This window comes from Silene latifolia, unplaced genomic scaffold (assembly GCF_048544455.1).
Source record: "Silene latifolia isolate original U9 population unplaced genomic scaffold, ASM4854445v1 scaffold_75, whole genome shotgun sequence".
NCBI lineage: Eukaryota > Viridiplantae > Streptophyta > Magnoliopsida > Caryophyllales > Caryophyllaceae > Silene > Silene latifolia.
In genome coordinates this window covers 2,504,477-2,513,219 of record NW_027413661.1, presented here as the reverse complement: position 1 = coordinate 2,513,219, position 8,743 = coordinate 2,504,477, and positions in this window count along the sequence as shown.

Here is an 8,743-nt window from a genome sequence, read left to right as displayed (position 1 = left end):
ATCAGGATGGCGAATTTCTCGACCCGACCTCCTCAATTGAGGAATGACTAACGAATTAGAAGATGAAGGAACGTCTTCACGTGTTTCTTCATTTGACTCTACTTCGGTTTGTGTCTCTTGAACTTCATTAAGTTCAAAATTTCTCCCACTTTGTCTCTTAGAAATAAACTCATTTTCTACGAAGACAGCCTCGTTAGACACAAACACTTTGTTCTCTTGAGGTTTGTAGAAGTAGTAGCCTCGGGTGGTGGTAGGGTAACCCACAAAGGTGCATTTTTCGGATCGTGGGGCTAGCTTGTTGTCAGTCTTCACCTTGACGTAAGCATCAGAACCCCAAATCCTCATGTAGGATATATTACGAACTCTTCCTTTCCATATCTCATATGGTGTCTTTTCGGTTGCTTTTGATGGACTAATGTTTAATGATTTAATTGCGGTTTGGATTGCAAATCTCCAAAACGAGTCAGGTAACTCGGTTAGACTCATCATAGATCGAACCATATCTAGTAGGGTTCGATTTCTCCTTTCGGCAACACCATTTAGTTGTGGTGTGCCAGGTGGTGTGAGTTGTGACACAATGCCACAATATTTCAAGTGTGAATCAAATTCATTTCTGAGATATTCTCCACCACGATCAGATCGTAGTGTCTTTATCCTTTTGTTCAATTGGCTCTCAACTTCATTCTGAAATTGTTTAAATTTCTCAAAAGCTTCACTCTTATATTTCATTAAGTAGATATACCCATATCTACTCAAATCGTCGGTGAAGGTAATGAAGTAATCATAATTACCCCTAGCGGTGATACTCATTGGTCCACAAACATCGGTATGTATAAGGCCCAAAAGTTTACTAGCTCATGTCCCTTTACCACTAAAAGGACTACGAGTCATTTTACCTAGGAGGCATGATTCGCATATACCATATGATTGGAAATCAAATGGTTTGATCACGTTAGTAGAAACTAACCTCTTAATGCGATTCTCATTGATATGACCCAATCGACAATGCCAAATGTACGACTCATTTGGATCACTTGATTTGAGTTTCTTAGTTTGAATGTTATAGATGTCATTCTTTGGATTTGATGTTTCTAGAACATAAATACCATTAATAGGTGAACCTCGGCCTATGACCAAGTCATTTCTAGAAATAGTGCAACAATTGTTCTTGATAGCAAAATTAAAGCCATCTATGTCTAGCATAGCAACTGAAATAATGTTCTTAGATAGAGTAGGTACATAAAAACAATTATGCAAATACAATTCAAATCCATTCGCTAGAACAAGTACATAAGTACCCTTGGACGCGGCCGCTACCCTAGCTCCATTCCCAAGTCGGAGATCAACATCGCCTTTGTTCAGCTTTTCCACGTTTCTTAGCCCCTGTAAATGATTACAAAGGTGAGAACCACAACCAGTATCTAGTACCCATGTTGTCGTGGAAGTGAAATTTACATCAATAACATAAATCTCAGTAGGAATTTTACCAAGTGGAATGACAAGTCCATCCCTTATATTTCCCAAATATATGGAGCAATTTCTCATCCAATGTCCCATGCCTTGACAATAATGGCATTTATCATCAACTTTGGCTCCTCGACCATTGTTGAATTTTCTCCCTTTTCTTCCCTTCCTCTTGAACCTTTTCCCATTAGTAGCAAGAACTTGCTTGCTAGAACTCCCACTTACTTCGGCATCCTTCTCTTTCAAAGATAGGGACCTCATAGACTTAGTGACATGGTCTACCTGAGACACATTCACCTAAGGCCTAGTAATAGTAGGAGGTATAGAGGAAGTGATGAAATTGAGATTTCCATCGGAACCGATCCCAAAATGAAGCTCTCTAGTAGTATCGAGTTGGTGGTTGGAGCAAATTTCATCGAATAAGTTGTGACATGACTCAACGGTAATTGGTGTTGTTGCTTGTGATGGATCCATTGTGATATAAATCAACTACAATTTTGGAGGTAAAGGAAATATTAACATTTGTCATTTTAAATTAAACTTGTAAACATTTTTAAACAAGTTTTAACATTTATATAGTGACCTCCACCCAACTACATAAATGATACCGAGATCCAAATTCATATCAACTCGGGCACGGTGAGCCGATTCATCCCTTATTAATATAACTCGGTGGATTAACTCTTTAATCGATTCTACTTTTAGAACTCTCGGTCGATAAAAATTACTCTAATTCTCATCTTTAGCCCGGAACACATGCGACTACGGTCAACAATACTTCCGTTGAGCTCAATCCAAATTTCGATGTAATAACTTTTTACTACCCCACTTCGCCAACGTAACAAGGTTTGTATTACGGTGAAGCCGGATTAACTCCCTCATGAAATTGGTACTTCATGGGTTTCTACTATTTGGTAAGGCTTTATCTCAATTATTATATGTGAGAGGTCTTGTCAATTTATTATCTATCACATTTTAAGTGAACTAAAGCGGTGAACTACGATAATTATAATTGACACGGTCGATAACTCGATATGATATGCATGTGTTGTTATGGCGATTTGGCAATGCATGCAACATATTAAAAGAAATGCAAAGCAATAAATAAAATTCCTAGTATGGCCTTCCTAAAATAGAAAATTAAATAATCTATTACATATTCGGAAACCAACTCCTTTGGTCCCTTGAATCTTCAAGTGGCACGCCTCCCAAGACACCGTCTTCGTCGGATCACCTTTCCGAATGACACCGTCTTGAAGATGCTCCATAATTACAAATAATAATAAAAATACAAAGCTATTCCTATTATACATTTGTAAAATGGAAAAACTAATAAAATAAAAGTGATACGAGATCACATTAAATTACAACGGAATCAATATTCCCTTTCATTACGGGTAATATTGATTAAACTAAGGCCATACTAAGATAAAATTACATAATTCAAAATTATATAAATAAAAGACATTCAACAATTGAAATATGCAGCATTATAATATGTACCTATCATGCCAAATGATGTGCCAAATCGCCCTATTTAATTTATGTCGTACATATAACCCGGTTTTATGGAAATACGTGATAATAACCTTTTAAAATCACTAATTAACACTTAAATCACATCTAAGCTCAAGTTAATTATCCTAACACATTTTAGGACTCAAAAATTAGTCATCACTCATTTTTTGACAATAATTCAAGTTGATTTAATTTTATGCTCATTTTTTACCTTAAATTCAATATTTATATGAAATAAATCCAAATTAAATTATAAAAATTTCAAAATGTGAATTTTAAATTTTTGAACATTCTGGAATAATTCCATGACACTCATAATATCAAAAATCATGGTTAAAATTTTCGAATTAATTTAGAGAAAATATAGTTGCATTTTATCGGTTTTATCTCATAAAATACATAAAGTATCCGAAAATTAATCCAATAATGTTTACAACTTTAGATCTGATTAGTGGGATATTTATGAAACTTAAAATAATTTTCTCAAGCCATACAATACGTTTTAGCTAATTTTGCCAAAATAGTCACTATTTATGCCAATTTTACTCTAAAAATCCATAAATCATCCAAAGTAAGATCATTAAATTTAGAAATTTACATACTCTCTGTAAATTATTCATGTGACATCATATTAAAATATCATGGCTTAATTCGAAATTTAACTAATTTTAACCATTTTACCTCTTTTAATCCATTTTTATCTCATAAAAATCATAAATCATGCAAAATTAATCAAATTAACTCGACCTTTTACACACAACTTGTACAATATGCATGTGAGGTCATATAAAATATCCAAGGTCAGAAACTTTGTTTAACTATTTTTAGCATTTTAATTCCCATTTTAGTCATAAAAATGTAATAAAATCACTAAAAATCATTAAAATGAGCAATAAATTTTCATAAATCATAAAAATGACCTAAAAATATTTTAGGACCAGAATATATAACATACATGGTGATTTCGTGGCTTATACTTATAAATCACAAATTTTTAGTTTTATATGTTAACATTTTAACTCGGAAAAACAATAACCGATTATGCATGCAACATCCTTATGCTCTGATACCACTTGTTAGGTTCATATACCTATTATTAGACTCCTCTAATAGTGAACTAATTAACTTATTAATTATTTGTTCTTTACATCTAGTGCATGCATAACAAAATGAAAGATTTATAAGAAGAACAATGTTCCTTACATTGTTATGTATTTCGAAATTATGGGCACAAGTAAGGTCACCTTCCTTCACTTGTTCTTGAGCTAAATAATGATGGATGATCCTCCTAAGACTCCAAGTATAGAAGCCACTCCAATAAATTGCACCCAAGATTAATCCCAAAAATTCCTACTAATATTAACTAGATATATAGTAGAAATGTTACCTTAATAATACTAATATTTCTATTATTACTACCTCTAGTAATAGATTTAATGTATTAATATTTTAGAGAGATTTAAGCAATTGCATGTGAGGAAAGACTTGAGAGAAAAACAAGTAAAAAAAGCAACACCAAAATGAGCAACTAATGCTCCCTTTTGTAAGCCAAAAACCGGTGGCTTTGAAGGTAGGTAGGAATCTTTGTTTTTTGTTTTTACTCTTTTGTTTAGTGTAGGTAGAGTGTAGGAAGCCTAGGTGTAAGATGTAGCATGTAAAGGCTAGTGTGATATATCACAATCACACAATAACCAACATCAACATAAGACAAAAGAGCATCTCTTGCTCTTCTTATTTGGCCGAAATATTGGACCTTATTTGGTCCATTTTTGCCTTTTGTCATTTGTCCCACAAATGCTTATAAGTCATATGTTTAACTATCTTACATTTTTAATTATTAATGTAACCATTTAACACTTAAATATTACAATTAATAATATAATATACACTCCACTTTTTGAGTACTATACTACCATTATATCATCATATAATGAGTCCCATAATTACTAGTTAGTTAAAATTGCAACTTCTTGTAACTTTAAATAACTAATTACCTCTACCTCAAAACTTATATAATACCTCAACTAATTTAGTAATTTAACACTTAATTACTAAATTTAAATCTTATTTAATCACATTACAATAAGACGTAAAATTGCACTCTCATAATTAAGGAATTAATTAATCAGACGCATACAATTAATTAAATATCTACTTGGGCCTCATCCTATAGGTGTGACCTAAAGGGATCAATCGACCACCACTGTCACATCACAAGAATGTCAAACTCTAGTTAGCCAATCATTACCGATTAATGACGGTCACGATCGTATAAGAATCATCCCTCACGTATTCTTTATATGAGATTTACTAATGATATTTAAATCATGTGATCGCACTATTGTTGAGGACACATTTCCCAACACGATCATGTATGTTATGATGTGTTCTCGTCCTGATGTCTCGTATGCTTTGAGTATGACGAGTCGTTTTCAGAAAACTCCAGGTGAGAGTCACTGGATAGCCGTCAAGAATATTCTGAAGTACTTGAGAAGGACTAAAGATTCATTCTTAGTGTTTGGAGGAGAATCAATTACGTATAAGAGGTTATACGGATGCCGCTTTCAAACCGATAGGGATGATTTGAAATCCCAGTGCTGGTTTTGTTTTTTTGTTGAACGGAGGGGCGGTTTCTTTGAGAAGTTTCAAAGAGTCTCGGATCACGATTCTACAACGGAAGTCGAGTACATTGCACCTCTCCGAAGCTGCAAAGGAAGCTGTTTGGATTAGGCAATTTTTAGAGGGACTAAAAGTAGTTCCGACCGCCGAGGATCCTATCACTTTGTATTGTGATAACAGTGGGGCTATTTTTCAAGCAAAAGAGCCCAAGTCTAGTAACAAGTCTAGACATGTACTTAGGAAATTTCATGTAATTAGAGATTTAATCGAAAGGAAAGAAATTACAGTTTGTAAGGTTGGGACAGCTGACAACATCGCTGATCCTTTAACCAAGCCATTGTCTCAAGCTAAACATGATAGTCATGTAGTTTCGATGGGGTTGAGACGAATGCCAGAACTGTTGTAATTTATATGATATGTAATAATCAAAATATTGTATTTATTTTTTCATATATGATAAGTTGCATTTATCGTTATATTCAGTTTTATGTCTTAATTTATATACTTTGTTTTCTCCAAATAGGTTGTAAAGACAACGTCGAACCCTATTAAGTGAACTGGATTAACATTGTATTTTGTCCCTAGTTACTTAATGAGGTGATGTCTCGGAGTGACTAGATTGTAAGGCGATAGATGACAGGTTCGACTGTCATATGGTCATAGTGATGACCGGTCGATTACATAGGCATATTGTGAGACAATTTGTGGGACAGTGACCGCTTATAGAGTCCTTTTGTTGCCAGGTCGTGGCGAGGACTTCTATTTATTCCTTCGAGTCAATTCTTTAGACTGGTGACTATTTGTCTGAGTTGGTACGGTTTTCCGGTGGCTTTGGTTTTTGTACTAGGTCGCACCGTAAAAGGAGGCCGATGAGCATTTACTGGGTCATTGTGATCTGTATTGAATGAAGAAAATAGGTCAACAGGATTGTCCTTTTAAGTCATATTTTATCTCAAGGCCACTCGAGGAGAGATGACTGTGAATGCGTGGCCACGCTCGGATGAGATCTATAGTAGATTATCCGGTCGATACATTCTCCCGATCGAGGAAACCACTTTATGATATGATCACGTGCAAGAACGACCTGAAAGACATCTTGCATTGAGTGGGAGATATTATTGGACAAGAGAATTGGTAACGCACACTTGTGTCAGACAAGTGGGAGATTGTTGGAGTAGTGTCCTCCACAATGAGGGCGTTTACATAATAAATCTCGTAAAAGGAATATCAGGGATTTATTTATTTATTGTCAGCTGGTCATCGTTAATCGGTAATGATTGGCTGACTAGAGTTTGACATTACTGTCGTGTGACGGCGGTGATCAGCTGATCCCTTTAGGTCACACCTATAGGATGACGCCCAAATAGTATAAATTAATTGTTTGTATGAGATACGAGATAATTAATTCCTTGTATTATTTGACTCTTAGTTAGTCACATAAATGTATTATTTGATGACGGGTTACGAACTCGGGACAAAGAGATTTATTAATTAATTATGAGATATTTAAATAATAAATGATTAGAATTTATTAATTAATTGTTAATTGATTAATTTTATACGATATGTGTATATGTTTTGAGGAAGAATCAATTAGCTATTATATTTTACAAGAGGTTGTAAAATTAGCTAAATGGGTTAATATTGACACATTGTATGTTGATAAAATATTCTTATGATTACTTAATGGTTAAGTAGTTATTGGTAGTTAATTTGTATTATTTAAGTGTTAAATAATTAAATTAATATTTAATTATGTAAGATAATTAAATATAAGACTTATAAGCATTTGTGGGGCAAATGACGAAAACCGAAATGGACCAAATACAGTCCAATTGTTCCGGGTTTTTTAGAGGACTACATGTGTCCATGAAGTGGCAAATTCCACTTACTTTTGTTCCCCATAATAGGCTATAAATACCCATGTTATTCCACTAACTATGGGGTTGAAAAATTGAAGGAAAAACTTGGTCTTTGTTGTTCTTCATTTGGCCGAATCCCTCCACTACCATAGACCATTTTTTTCCTTCTTATTTTTCTTCATCATCTTATATAAAACACATATAAATACCTACTAATAATATTATCAAAGTAATAATATTAATTAGTACATCAAATATACAAAAACAAGGTTACTACTACATTTACCTAGTTAGTATTTTTAGTAGTATTTTGGGTTAATCTTGGGTGCCACCAAAGGAGATTACCTTTTTTGGTAATTGGTGTTGTTGGAGGATCATCCTTATTGCATTAGCACAAGAACAACATCAAGGAAGGAGTCCTTGAGTTGTGCCCATTTTGCCTTATAACAATGTAAGGAACTTTTGTCTTAAGATGGTTTAAAAACCATCTTTTATACTTTTTATTTGCATGCATGTAGATTTAGACCACATTATATTAATTTGTAACTTTAATATCATAAGATGAGTATTAATTTGGTCTAAATAACTAACACCCAAGGCCAATTTTTCGGCCACCATGGGTAAAAAGAAAAGAGTTTTCTTTTCAATATATTCATTCATTCATCTTTCATGATAGAATTTCTAGTGTAAGAAATTATTTTCTCTCTACTTTTTGTGAAACATTTTAGAGAAATAAAAACTCACATATCTCTCCTCTTGGTCGAAATTTTCAAGAGGAAATACACAATATTTTTGTGTCAATTTTATAGTAAAACTTATATTATTACTAGATCATAATAATATTAGTTATTAAGAGGTTTCCTTGGGTATTCACTTTTGGGAGGGATTCTAATTTGGATCCTTGTTCATCCATAATAAGGAAAGCTCAAGAATTAAGAAGAAGGAGATCTTGTTGGTGCCCAAATAGCCGAAAATTAGATGGTGAGAAATAGATTTTTCCATCTCTTTTATTAAAGTTTGCATGCATAAGATCAACAATTTATTTTATGACTAAATAAATCTTTTCATATATGAATATGTTAAATAATGAATCCTAACAAACGGTATCATGAGCCTTAGGTTGTTTGCATGCAAATCGGTTTATAGTTTTTCCGAGTTATATGATTAACATACAAAACTAATTAATTTGGTTTTATGAAGATAAACCTTAAAATAACCTTGCATGTTAAAAGTTTCTGGTCCTAAGTGATTTTTAGGACATTTTGGTTAATTTAAGGATT